Below are 12034 nucleotides of genomic sequence, written 5' to 3' on the forward strand. Positions count from 1 at the left end.
CCTCATGGCTATAGGTGTGCAATTCAGTAAATTATGCTCTTTCTCAATCACTCATACTGAAAATTTGTTATTCTTGCTGATTATTATACTAACTCAATCAATGATTATTCATAAAATATAAAATGTATCATAAGTCATCACATCATAGATAAATTTACTGACTAATTCTCCATTAGCATAATCTAATAATTATCAATAAATCAAATAAAGAGGAGAAAATAAAAAAATGTAAAATTAAGAGAAGTTAAAAGAAGGTTCACTGTTTATCTGAAAAAATTTGAAGCTCTACTCATTCTCACAGGGAGATCTGACTGCTACTGTATTTACGGTGCTTCCTCATTCCCAGATTTAGAATTTTGCTGTCCTCAGCAATGGACTACACATTAGAAATAAGGAGCACATAATAATAACAAGTAGTAGCATAAGAAATTCATCAAATATACATCACCATGGACAAAAACTAAATGCAGAAAATTAAATTAAAAGTATAAATCCATTGTGTTGCCTCCTAACAAGCGCTTATTTAACGTCATTAGCTTGACGTACCCTATGTGATCATGGTGGCTGGTAATTCGGGCTCAGTGATGACACCATACCCTTGCTCAGAATTTGTGCCCTGCCATGGTTGTACTCATATGCATGTGGATAAGGATGAGGGTTTTCAAGAACTTTAAACTTAGTCTTCACATGTTTTTCCTTACTTTTGGCCTTTTCCATCTTAACCTTAGGCTTGTGTTCATCATGATGCTGATGGACTTCCTTCTTGTTCTCTTCCTCAACCTTTTTCTCCATAATGTAATTGACTTGATCTTTAGGTTAAAATGCAGGCAATAAAGGAGCTTCATTTGTAAGTACCTTGAATGTTGCTTGTTCTCCATCCACGCACATTATCAACTCACCTTTAGGTACATCGATTAACGCTCTTGAGGTTGCTAAGAATGGCCTCCCGAAGATCATAGGCACACTGACATCTTCATCAATGTCAAGAATAACAAAATCAACAAGAATTAGAAATTTGTCTACCTTGACTAGCACATCTTCCAAAATACCACGTGCTTGCAGTAAGAACCCGCACCGTTAATTAAGGTATTTAATTAATTAATTATGTGAAAATAGGAAATGATTCCATAATTGACCCTAATAATTATTTATGAGGTTTAATAATCATAATAAGTGGGTTAAAATGCTGAAAGTCGCTTTTCGGAAGAAAAATGCAAATACCGGTTCTACTAGTCGGTATAAATGCGTGCCGAAAAAGTATCCCGGAAAATTAAAGTAAGTGCATGATAATTACTAGAATAATATGTAGGACTTGTAAAACGAGTTCCAAGTCCAAATAATGAGAACTGGTGCTAGAAACCGGTACTGGCTTTAAAAAGCGCGTACCAAAGAGGTGCTCAGAAAATTATAAGAAAAATATGTTAATTCTTAGAAAATTATGTAGTTTCATAATCCAAAGATTGGGATTAAAATGCTAAGCGTAGCAATTAAAGTTAATACTGTGTGTTTAAGTGTGTTTGGGCTATAAATACTCCCATTACGGGCACAAAACCCTAGGATCAGATTTCTATACGTGAGTTGGGGCTGACCATTTGCTGGTTACTGTTCCGTTGGCTTTCCCTTCCATTTCTTGAGCCAAGTTGTGATCTTTCTTGAGTTTCTTCACATTTTCACCTTGTAAACACTTGGGAGCATTCTTGTGGGAGTGAAAGGAGGGTCTTTTCTGAGTCTTAGCCACTGTTTGAGTCAGTCTCCAGGGCTGAGTCTAGAGGTTGAGTAGTGGAAGCCTTGGTCTTGCCATTTGTGAACTCCAAGTGTCTATCTTTGTGGAGAAAGAAGCCATCTTGTTGTGCATTTTCGTGAACCTTCTTAGTCTGAATTGTGAGGAGTTGTGTTAGAGCATCTCCCTTTGCTGTTTTTGAGCTGTGGTATGATCACCAACCTTTATCTTGAGTTTTAAGGCTTAAAAATGGAAGCTTGATGCATGTTAAGGTTTAAAGATGATAACTTGTTGTTGGGTAAGACTTAACACACCTAGAAATGCATGATTAGGTGTATAAAATCGGTAAAAAGGGAACCTTTAAGGGATATCTTCACGAAAATGTAGAAAATGCATTCTGTCGTGAAATATTCGGAAATCTGCCCGTGGAATATCCGGATATTGGATATCCGGATATGTGATATCCGGATATGGGGTTTTGGGATATCTGGAAATTGGATATCCGGATATGTGGATCTGTATATCCGGATATTGCATATCCGGATATGGACAGTGAGATATCCGGATATTGCATATCCGGATATGGTCCCGAGGAATATCCGGATATTCTGGGATTTTGCATAACAGTAGCTGTGTTGTGTGTACAGTAGGTTATTGGGGGTTTGTGGACCCTAGTTTGATGAAGTTGAACTTCTGTGTGTATTGGTCTAAGCCAGAATCATGGGATTAGGGCTTGTGGCTTTGTTAGAAGCTTTAAGACTTGAAAACGTAATGAGAAGACGTTGTCTTTAATTTGTATGCATGTGGTACATGTTTATTGATTTATATTTGGTCCATATCAGTTTGTGATCTGCTGTGATTGGACTTTGAGCTTGTGGCATTGGATAGCTAGCTTAGAGGTAAGCTTTCGTGTCCTCGGTTTAGCCATGTTGTGGTTCCACCATGTCCCATGGGGATATGGTATATGCATGTTGTGTTACATGCTTTTGATGTTTTGGAAATGCTGTTGAGCTATTGTATGTTAGTGCCTTGTTGATATGCATGGAGGTGTTCCACCTATACGGTAAGCCTGAGTATGTAAAACATACAATAGGGTGAGGCTGTGGGTGAGGTGCAAGCGGTGTTCCTTGTACTACATGTAGGGAATAGACGTACTCCTACATTTCTCTTGCCAGTAGATAATGATTACACACATGCCATAGATATCTGTTGCACTACATAGTTTTGGAACTGATAATGATATAAATGCTTTTTGAACTTATATTGAACATGTAAGTGAGCTTGGGGTGGAAGATCCTTGAGGACCCCTTGTCTTACTGAGATTTCTTGTATAGAGATCTCACCCCACGTTTGGGGAATGCTTATTTCAGGGTCAGGTAATGTTGAGACCTCAGGCGGCAGGAGGTCGGAGCTGAGTTAGATTGTTGTTATATTATGCTGCCATGATTGGATGCTGGATTTGCATGCTGCTTTTATGCTTATAGATTCAGTTTATGTTTTGGAGTATTATATTGAGACTTGTTGTTTACTATGTTTATTTGGTGAGCATGGGGATTGTCCATGACACACAGTATTGTTATGTCTTGTTTATGTCTTGAGTCTTTTGGAGTTATAATAATGTATCAGGATATTGTCCCGATTACTTGATGTAATGTCGTGATTTAGATACACACTTTATCTATTTATTGAGGTATTTCAGTAGATGTCTTATTGCAATTTACATACAGGCGTTATTTTGTGAAATTGATTAAGTAATCAAGTTGGTAATGGATAATGACGTCATAATTGAAAAGAAAAAGAATATTCTGCATTTTTAATTAAGCACCGCTTAATACGATGTAATGTTAATATTCCGAGTATACACGGGGTGTTACATTTTATGGTATCAGAGCAACGGTTCTAGGGAAAAGCATGTATGTATTGCAATGATTAGGATGTTTGGTTGTGTCTGTTTTGTGTATTTGCTCCGTCGAGTATTATTATGGTAATGCATATGTGACCACATTGTGTGGGCTTGATCAACTCATAATTTGTGTAACTTATGCAGAGTCATGGTAAGACCCGGGAGAAACCGCGAGACTTCGGAGGATCGGCCCGATCCTGTCCTGGCTGCATTGGCTGAGATGCAGGCGGCCCGACTAGCCGACCAGGAGGCCATGAGAATGGCAAACCAGGCCATGCTGGACGCCGTCAGAGAGGCGAACAGGAAGGCCACTGAGGACGTGTTGCAGGCCAACCGTCTGGTGAACATGACGATGTTTAGAGTCATGTTAGAGGAGATGAGGAATGGCCCTGATGTTGGTCATGCTCCACCGCCACCACCTCCACCGCCACCACCACCACCACCTCCACCACCACCACCACCACCCAGTCTGCAGGATGACTCTCAGAGTCAGATGGGTGATGGCAGTCACCTTACGGGGGCCATGCAGACCGTCCCTATTTTGTTGAGGATCGTGATAAGATCGATCGCCGGCTGAATGCTTTCCGTAAGCATAAGCCACCTGCCTTTGATGGATCCTTTGATCCTGTTGCTGTGGCACATTGGCTTCAGGAGTTGGACAAGATTTTTCGGGTCATGCAGTGCACAGATCCGCAGAAGTTTATGTTCGCTACTTACATGCTGGAGGGCGATGCCCATGAGTGGTGGACAAACTTTCTCATGTCTACGAGATGCAGGGTCATGTGATGACTTGGCCTATGTTTGAGGACTTCTTCTTGTGTCAGTACTTTCCATATGACGCTCAGGAGAGGCAGCAGGGAGAGTTTGACAGATTGGTTCAGGGCTCGTTGTCTGTGGACGAGTACCTGGCCAAGTTCAACCAGTTGGTGAAGTTTGCAAACTTCAGGATGGCGAGGCGTACTCCTACATTTCTGGCTGCTAAGTTCCGCAGGGGACTTAGTGAGGATATTGTTGGTTACCTAGCTGGTTCTGCTTCTAGAGATTTTGGGACACTGGTTCAGCAGTGTCGTAATATTGAAGATTACTACAGCTCAAGTAAGGCCAAGAAGGCCAAGGTTGCTGAGGCGACGAAGGTTGCAGCTGGTAGTTCCACTTCTTAGCGAGACAGGAAGTTTGGGAACAACGGCAAGGGTAAACAGATGGCAGCTCGGCAGGCGCCGAATCAGTTCAAGAGGACTTCTGTTCAGGGGAGTGCAGCGAGACCTCCTGTTCCCAGGTGTTCGGGATGCGGGAAGACTCATTTTGGGTCGTGCTCTACTGGCCAGTTGATTTGCTTTCAGTGTGGCAAAGAGGGCCACTTCTCCAGAGACTGTCCGTCGGCGACGGCGAGGGCTACTGCAGTGCAGGCAGTGCCACTTCAGATGGTTCCCCTTCCACTTACTTCGGCACCGGCATTGCCACCATCTTCTGGGAGAGTTTATACTCTGGATCGTCAGCATTCGAATCGAGCTCCGAACCTTGTCAAAGGTACTGTTACGATTGGTTCATCAGTTGTTGATGTGTTGTTTGACTCTGGGGCTACGCATTCTTTGGTTGCTACCCCGATTGCTGTGGGGCTTGAGTTGCCCATGTCTGTGCTTTCTCCACCGATGCGGGTGACTACCGCCACCGAAGAAAGATGTGATGCTACCACTGTTCATCGCGATGTGGCATTTCAGTGGGATGGTCGTGAGTTCTCGGTAGATCTGATAGGGTTGCCGATGGCCAACTTGGAGGTTATTCTGGGCATGGATTGGCTGTCCAGAAATTGTGTTATGATTGACTGTTGTGCCAAGCGTGTAGTGTTGTCTCCGTGTGATTCCACAGCCAGTTCCTCGCCGTACATTTCGTTGCTGCAGGCTAGGAGAGCCTTGAGAGAAGGGGCTTTTGGTTATGTCATATTGGGAGGTTTGGTGAGTGGTACACAGGAGGATATCACCGGCATTCCCGTGGTGATGGAGTTCCTTGAGGTGTTTCCTGAGGAGATTCCTGAGTTTCCGCCACAGAGGGAGAGAGAGTTCTCTATAGACCTGTTGCCTGGTGTGGGGCCGATTTCTTTAGCTCCATACCGGATGTCGCCACCGGAGTTGGCAGAGCTGAAGAAGCATATTGAGGATCTTTCAGCGAAAGATTTCATTAGACTGAGTGTGTCTCCTTGGGGAGCACCGGTTATCTTTGTGAAGAAGAAGGACGGGACAATTCGATTGTGCACCGACTACAGGCAGCTGAACAAGGTGACAATCAAGAACTAGTATCCCCTTCCTCGGATTGATGATCTGTTGGATCAGCTCAGGAGTGCTTGTGTGTATTCCAAGATTGATCTCCAGTTCGGATACCATCAGATTCGGGTGAAGCCGGAGGATGTTCCGAAGACCGCATTTCGCTCGAGATATGGTCATTTTGAGTACTTGGTGATTCCGTTTGGTCTCACCAATGCACCTGCTGTGTTCATGGATTACATGAACCGGATTTTCCAGCCGTACCTGGATCAGTTTGTCATCGTCTTCATTGACGACATTTTGATTTACTCCAAGACGGAGGAGGAGCATGTAGGGCATTTGAGAACTATTCTGCAAGTGCTGAAAGAGAAAAAGCTGTATGTGAAGACTTCCAAATGTGAGTTCTGGCTCAAGTCTGTGAAGTTCCTTGGGCATGTTATTTCTGCTAAGGGAGTTGCAGTGGATCCGAACAAGATTGAGGCCCTGCTGGATTGGGAGAGACCCAAGACAGTTACGAAAGTGAGGAGCTTTCTGGGTTTGGCAGGTTACTATCGGAGGTTCATCAAGGGATTCTCCACCATGGTTTTGCCATTGACTCGCCTTACTCGGAAGAAGACTCCATTTGTGTGGACTCACGAGTGTGAGGTCTGTTTTCAGGAGTTGAAGGAGAGACTGACTACTGCTCCTGTGTTGGTCCTTCCTGATCCTGTTACTTCTTCCAGTGAAGGTGAACTTCACTACAGAGCAGTTGGCCAAGCTTTATGTCCGCGAGATTGTGAGGCTTCACGGGGTGCCCGAGAGTATCATTAGTGATAGGGACCCGAAGTTCACATCTCGGTTCTGGGAGGCGCTGCAGGAGGCTTTTGGTACGCAGTTGAGATTGAGTACCACCTATCACCCTCAGACTGATGGACAGACTGAGAGGACCATCCAGACCTTGGAGGACATGTTGCGAGCTTGCACGTTGGAGCAGGGCTCGGCATGGGATATGTACCTTCTGTTGGTTGAGTTTTCTTACAACAACAGCTTTCATGCTAGCCTGGGCATAGCGCCCTACGAGGCACTGTATGGTAGGAGGTGTCAGACTACTACTTGTTGGTCTGAGGTTGGGGAGAAGGAGCTTTTTGGCTTGGACTTTGTCCAAGATACCACCTTGCAGATCCAGTTGATCCGTGAAAAGTTGAAGCAGACGCAGAATCGCCAGAAGAGCTACTATGATGTCAAGCATCATCCGCTGGAGTTCAGTGAGGGTGAGCACGTGTTTGTGAGACTTTCACCTGTCACCGGTGTTGGTCGGGCACTCGGAGTGAGGAAGCTGAGCCCGCGATATATTGGGCCATACCAGATCCTTGGTAGAGTAGGACCTGTTGCCTACCGGCTTGCCTTGCCTCCGAACCTGGCTAACATTCACGACGTGTTTCACGTGTCTCAGCTTCGGAAGTACATAGCAGATCCGTCGCACGTGGTGCAAACGGATGATGTGTGTGACATCCCACAAAATTAGGATAAATACAAGGTACTATGAGAAGTGTGATTGCATGATTGGAATTCGAATTATATGTTAATATATGTGTTGTTAGTGGATTATATAGCTGTTCTTTCCTAGAGTGGAATTAATTTAAGAAGGGAATTAATTGATTTGTCATGATAAGAGAGGAATTATTTCTAGGCATGTGAAACTTTAAGACTTGGGAGTTTATATTTTATGGTTAAGTACATAAGTTAGCAACATTTTGGGCTTGTACATCTTTGACTCCCAATCCTTGGTTGGCCGAAGCCTTAGAGCTTTTAGAAGTGCCTTGATTCATCCCAATATTGTATTCACCTTTATCTCATCCTAAGAACCTTACCTTGGCAGCCCTTGATTGGGTGAAGATCTCCATATGCCAACTTAATCCTTTCCCATTCAGCTCCAAGTGTGCGCCTATGATGAAGAGAAATCGACTGAAAAATTCTGATGCAAGTCCCTATTAATTAAAACAAGTCAGCCACGTACCTCTCCTTCCCTCCTCACATGCGCCTAAACAAGAGCAAAAGCTGACCTTACTTGCTGCAGCTTCCAACCTAATTCAGCCTTTATTTTATGCATCCAATCAGCCCCAAATGTCTAGTTTCCAGATTACAAAGAATATAGTTTTGAATCGTTGAACTGGATTTTATACGAATTTTTAAAGACAGAAAGGTCTATCAGGAAATTTATATTTTTAATAAGTTTAAGAAATTTTGTGTACTCTGATTTTTGTAATCAACCAGATCCCCTCTTTTGTTTTAATTGGCAATGTAAAAGCGAATTTTTTTTTCAGTCTCTAAAATACTATTAAAGAACTCTAATTTCGCTTAGCAAACAACTCTCTTGGAGGCCTACAAGAGAGGGTGTTACACTAATTGGTATCAGAGCAGTTTTGATTCAAGGTGCTTGTATTGATGAAATGCTTGCTGTTTGTGCCTGGTTGTTGAATGATTACTATTGAAAATGTTGGTTGTTGGTATAGTGTACTGAGTTATTACCGTTTGTAGATAATTGTGAATTGGTTGTTTTGCTGCGTGTTAGAAGTACACTGTTTCATTGCTGATGGTTGATTATAATTATTGAATTGTTTGCTAGCAGTGTTTGCATTATTCTTTGTGTTAATGGTACTTGTGGCGTCCGGTGTTAAGCATGGTTATGCACTCCTCAATACTAGGAGTGAGCCTGATCAACTCATTACCACGTACGATGTGTATGCACAATCATGGTTATCACGGGATACACTTGTGTTTGAACACTATGTGTGAAATATTAAATTGCTGCTTGCATTAATAGTTAATTGTCAATCCTGTCTCTATGAATTTCATAAGGTTGTAATTCTGTCTAAGCTTAAGATAATGTTCAATAAAGTGATGCCTTGAACCGTGCCGAATTATTGCTGTAAATAATTGCCTTAGCGAACTATGACATTGCTTGTATGACGTGGCTGTTGTCTAGTGAATAGTAGAAATTGTTACTCTCCACTAACTTTGTTTTGCGTAAGTAGTTAATGTGTTCAAGAATAGTAGCAGTGACATAAATATGAAAATTAATTTAGGGATAGGATAATTATGTAAGTAAATATGATTAATGCTCCTAAAACGTAGTATTAGTGTTAATTAAGACTGTATAATTGTCTTTGTTTTTATGATCTACGACTTTTCTTGTGTGTTGGAATTGTATTACATTGTTAGATAATAGAAATCATTGTTCCTTCCACTACTTCCACAAGGTTTATAACTGATTGTGTAGCTGTGATATAACCATGATAATTAATGTAGATAACTAGCCTTCAGAAGGTTTATTGTTTGACCTTCAAACTGTACGAAGACAAATTACGAAGGAATAGAACATCTGTCTAAGAAGATTTAATTAACGCACTGGGATAGTAGGATAGGAGTTAATTAAGACTTAAAATGTGGGTCTACTGCCATTACAAATTTTTCTAATGGTGAATTAGCACTCGACATCATTCTTGAGAAAGAAGCTATTAAACAAAGTGAGGTATATTTGTCATTCTAGTTCCTACGTGTTAGGTTGCCTTGTGTGATGTAACTATTTTTAAACTTGCATCTGATTATATTAAGTCTTCTTTTTGGTGACTGTTGAAGTTGTAGGTCTAGATGTTAAACGTTGCAAGAATACTGCATGAACAAATAAAGAAAGATTACCTGAATTAAATTTAAAAATATACTGGACTGAACAGACAATTGTGCATGCTGTGAATGGTCTCGTTTCACTGAGTCTTTATTTTATTTTGTTTCCTTTGGCTGATTCGTTATCTTCATCTGTATGCTTTCAATTTTTGTCTCCTTCTCAATGCCTTGTGAAACTTTCTGTTATCAAATATCAAATTATCCAACGAAATAAAACTGGAGAATCATAGAAGACTTCCTAGAATTTAAAGTGTTATGCTGTCATAGCTATCTATATAAAAATAATTATTTTAAAAAAGGGTGCATCAAGTTTACATCATGAAAGAACCGTGCATAGCTTCTTGGTTTGTGTGATTTCCCTTGAGTTGATTTTTGGATTTGTCTAATTTTATTCTACAGTCTATTCAACCCCTTGTTATCTTTACAATGACGTGTCTATCCTAGGTCTTATTGAATTTGGACTTGACTGCAGTTATAGAACTCGTATGTTGACGAATTATAAACCTCATGTATAAAAAGGGAAGAAATTTTGCGAAATCAAGTAATTATTGATTTTTGGTAGTACGTAAAGGCGAACCAACGGAGGTTGAATAAGAGAATACGTATATGTGTTACTGCTTTATTAAATTCATATTAAGAATGAAAATGTGTGTTTACAATCATGTTATTTTTGAGATCCATAACTTACCTTCATTATGACATGACTACTTGTGGGTGAATTTTCATTTAATTGTAGGATGATGTAACACTATGTCCTGATATTGTAGTGTTATTGAAATTATTTCTAGGACATGCATTGAAAGGAAATTTTTTATATATTAACTGAAAATTTGCTAGGAAGTACGCTTAACACGATGTGCCTCATAGTGGCCTTTGAATTCTGTTTATGTACATCCCTACTACCACAATTATGTTCCACTAGGTTAACATTCATTAATAAGAATTTTCTTTACTTTCTGTTCACGTTGCTGTGAACTGTTAAGTTAATTATTTGTAGATGTCAATAGAGTTAGTACTCACGAAATTCTCCTGATATGACTGCATAGTACTTGAGGATCCAATCTGTAAGTTGAGCATGGATATAAAAGTAGAATTAAACTGAAGCTTCTTAACACTATTAAATTATGATTTAATATGCATGCTGTGTCATCTTTAACCGTGATTATACCGTGTGAATTTCTGCTTAAAAATTTGAGTTGTATTATGAGAAACCATATGCATTGTGATGGTTTTGGGGATTGGTGTTCTTTATTTTATGTTAGGCACGAGGTTTCGTGTTGTAGATTTTATTTTTAAATGCTAACTTATCTACAGCTAGAAATGTAACGCCTGGCAACTTGCAAGGATCAACGACTGTCCCCACACACTAACACGAGACTATTCAGCGTGCTTTGTCCTCACTCGCACACTTCCCGGGAAAACTTCCCAGGAGGTCACCCATCCCTGAATTGCTCCAAGTCAAGCACGTTTAACTGTGGAGTTCTTCCGATCCGGGCTACCGAAAAGTAGATGCATCTTGTTAGTATAGGTAGTACCAATTAATTCTTATAAGTCATTCCCAACTGTCCCGTCCCATACCAGCACAGTCTCTGGAATCCCTCTCTTTCGGGTGTTGATTCGATTCATTCATGTACCCCCGTCCCTAGAAGCCTGCCAGAAGCCGCTCCTTGTCCGTGCCCTTGCGCACCGGCGATCACTCCCCGCCCTCGTCAGCGCCCGGGATGTTACATGCCCACCAGCTTCCGCCTGGTTCGTCCTCGAACCACACCGTACTGGATGAGAGGCCCTGCTTTGATACCACTTGTAACGCCTGGCAACTTGCAAGGATCAACGACTGTCCCCACACACTAACACGAGACTTTTCAGCGTGCTTTGTCCTCACTCGCACACTTCCCGGGAAAACTTCCCAGGAGGTCACCCATCCCTGAATTGCTCCAAGTCAAGCACGCTTAACTGTGGAGTTCTTCCGATCCGGGCTACCGAAAAGTAGATGCATCTTATTAGTATAGGTAGTACCAATTAATTCTTATAAGTCATTCCCAACTGTACCGTCCCATACCAGCACAGTCTCTGGAATCCCTCTCTTTCGGGTGTTGATTCGATTCATTCATGTACCCCCGTCCCTAGAAGCCTGCCAGGAGCCGCTCCTTGTCCGTGCCCTTGCGCACCGGCGATCACTCCCCGCCCTCGTCAGCGCCCGGGATGTTACAAGAAACCTTGAAAGAAAGTATTGTGAACTTGAATTATGAAAACATGGTCAGTTTTAGTGAAGTTATGTATGATAGCTATGTTGTGATTGCAATGTGTGTTAGAAGTGGGAAATTCATAATATGATTAATTGGATTTAAGGGAAAATTTAATCTTGAAATGTCGAACCTTGAACTATGCTCATCTACTATATGTCTCTGTTGCACTGAAATTTTTCTGTTTGGAAACTGAATGTGACACTTTTCTGTTAAAAGATTAATGCCGAACTAAATCATCCTTTTA

The sequence above is a fragment of the Gastrolobium bilobum genome, unplaced genomic scaffold (genome assembly GCF_033153095.1).
Source record: "Gastrolobium bilobum isolate Gb01-03AN ecotype WA unplaced genomic scaffold, APGP_CSIRO_Gbil_v1 utg58642, whole genome shotgun sequence".
NCBI classification, from domain to species: Eukaryota; Viridiplantae; Streptophyta; class Magnoliopsida; order Fabales; family Fabaceae; genus Gastrolobium; species Gastrolobium bilobum.